The sequence below is a fragment of the Stegostoma tigrinum genome, chromosome 11 (assembly GCF_030684315.1).
Source record: "Stegostoma tigrinum isolate sSteTig4 chromosome 11, sSteTig4.hap1, whole genome shotgun sequence".
Classification (NCBI taxonomy): domain Eukaryota; kingdom Metazoa; phylum Chordata; class Chondrichthyes; order Orectolobiformes; family Stegostomatidae; genus Stegostoma; species Stegostoma tigrinum.
In genome coordinates, this window is record NC_081364.1 from 72,561,938 (window position 1) to 72,564,615 (window position 2,678).

At 45.0% G+C, this 2,678-nt stretch overlaps 1 non-coding gene across 1 annotated transcript; it reads left to right on the forward strand.

Annotated features, from left to right (window-relative positions):
* The first annotated feature begins 1,870 nt into the window (after positions 1-1,870).
* trnar-ucg (transfer RNA arginine (anticodon UCG)) lies at positions 1,871-1,943 on the forward strand. Its single transcript has one exon. It is a non-coding gene; the product is annotated as a tRNA-Arg (tRNA).
* Positions 1,944-2,678: the final 735 nt, after the last annotated feature.

The window sequence follows — 2,678 nt, forward strand, 5'->3', positions numbered from 1 at the left end:
GCTTCACGATCTGACTGCATTTGTATCGACCAGCTCATTGACCTCAGATCTGGGCGGTCAGAGGGAGCTAGAGGTGAGGCAGGGACAGAAGCAGAAAGAGATGCGACATGAATATGTTCAGAGTTTGTTGTGGCCAAGTTCATACAGGTGAGATGATACACTTGAGAAGGCCTGAATGGTCTTCTCCTGTTCTCAGTTGGTCTGCTCCGAGCTGAATCGTCAAACTTCCTCTCTGAGATGAGAATAATCCGGTCAAGTAGAAACACATTACTTGCATAACAAAGTGTGCAGCTGGATGAACACAGCAGGCCAAGTAGCACCTTAGGAGCACATCCAGCTGCACACTTTGTTATCTCAGATTCTCCAGCATCTGCAGTTCCCATTATCTCTGAACACATTACTTGCAGTCTCTTTTGTCATGCCTGGCAGTAATTCCCAATGCTGTTTCAGACATGATTGACAAAAGGATCAGGATGCCAGAGACTGCATCATGACACATACACAGTTCACCATTATTAGGGACAGATATCAAAACTTGTGAATAACTACAGAGAAATACAAGAGGCAGAGAGTCGCTGTGGACTCGATGGGCTGAATGTGAATGTGAATGACACCATGGGTTTATCACGTCACTCTCCCTGTCTCTGTGAGGGAGCGGGTGGGGGAGAAACAATGGCTCATTATTAACCCTCCCTTCCACGTTGTACTGTCTGCAGCCCAGCAACTCAGGGTCGTTGGGGGTGTCTCTCAGTGCGTGAGTGTTTCACTCAGATTCACTTAACGCGGGACTGTTGGTGTCAGACATTAACTCCTGCTGTGGAGGTCACAAAGAAAAGGACGCCCTGTGTGCAGACAAATTCTGAACATCAAACAGGCTGTACAGAAAGATTGCATTTTAAGTTGCTGTACAGACTAATCTCTAGTTTCGACTTCTATCTTTCCCAGCAGCTCTCCATCTTTCTGTCTGCATCTGATAAAAGTCATTTGATGAAAGTTCCAAATCGCCTTTAAAATTTGCTACACAAGTCTGATTCCATGCCTTCTGCTCCTTCCTTCTTCCAGTGTTTGAGAGACAGCGACAAAGTGTATACCACTCCCAGCACTGCCTGCCCGTGGCTAAATGGCTTAATGCATTTGTTGATGGAGAGAGCTCTGACTCCGTGGTAGAGAGACAGAACAAAAAGAAAATATTCACTGCTGCATTGGGAAGTAGGATTTTTTTTAAGCAACACGTTCAGATATCTTATTACATACCTCTGGAGCAGATAAAACTTGAACTCTTTCTCCTACATCCAAGGTAGGGAGACTATCACTGCCTGAGTGGCACCTCATTTATTGTTAAGTGGGGTGTCCACAGACTGCGTCATTGGCCTTGTGGTCTGATTCTCACATCAGGTGGTTGTTAGGAATGTGACAAGTTGCTGGCTTGAATCCTACATGAGCCGTTGTTGCCTCTGATGTATTTTTTTAATGTTCGGAGGAGCTTGGGGGTGGTTCTTTATGAAATCAATTTCAGCCTATGATCAAAAAGGGTGTTTTCTGCGAATACATCACATGCATTCACTTACCTGACCAAGGTTTAGGGTTAGTAATCGTATGAAATTATGTTTCACTGGATTGGTCGGTAAACTTGCGCAATAACTGAATGAAATGATACCAAGTCTCAGCAGAGAAACAGATGACAATGAAGCAGGCATCTGAGGACAAATTTGTTTTTTTTTGCAAGTGAAATTTTCTGCTTCACAAAATGAGGCCCATTGAAATGAAGCAGTGACAGAGATTGCCTTTGCTGGTGCTCATCTCATGTATCACATTTCCACCTTGGTCCCTGTAAACATCTCAACTCAACAAGAAGCCAGTTCACCATTGCGAGCCAGTGGCGTAATGGATAACGCGTCTGACTTCGGATCAGAAGATTGCAGGTTCGAGTCCTGCCTGGCTTGAGTGCAACCTACCCATTTTCAAGGCTAGCAAGATGACATGTTCACCTGAAGTTGGAATAGAGGGTGGGTGATTTCGTTGCCAACTCCCTGAAGCTAAACTACGAAATTGGAAGTTGAGCAGTTTTGGGGACCTTTTCAGCTCACTGTTGGCTTCATTTCTGAGCTCAGAACAACATGTCTCATTGCTTGGAGAACTTGCTTGTGCTCCATATAAATCTGCCTGTTGTGGGCGACACATGTGTGGGGACAGAGAGTGAACGTGAAGCGCCTGGAGGTAGTGTCATCCTGAGCAATGTGCCTGTGTATCTCCCTCTGTGGCTAAACATGAGGATGAGTTCCATAAGTAGTCTGTAACACTGTTTTACTGTCACAAAACCTTGATTACAGGGTTAATCTCAATGACGTTTGCCCTTGATGTGTCAGAATGCACAACACGGTGGGCCAAATGCTGGAAAATGAGATTAGAATAGGATAGATGCCTGATGACACACACAGACACAATGGCCCTGATAGTCTCTTTCCACGCGATAATAACTCAGACTGGGAGAAACTGACCTGTCACCAAAAGGATCGAAAATGGAAAGGCAAAAACAACGTTTTTGAGAAATGATACAAGCATCTCCGGCATGTTCTTTGGTTGTCTAGTGGTTCGGATTTGGCGCTTTTGGAACCACGGCCCTGGTTTGAAATACTGAGTGGAAGATGTTACCTCCTCGCTTTTAGCGATGACAGCTT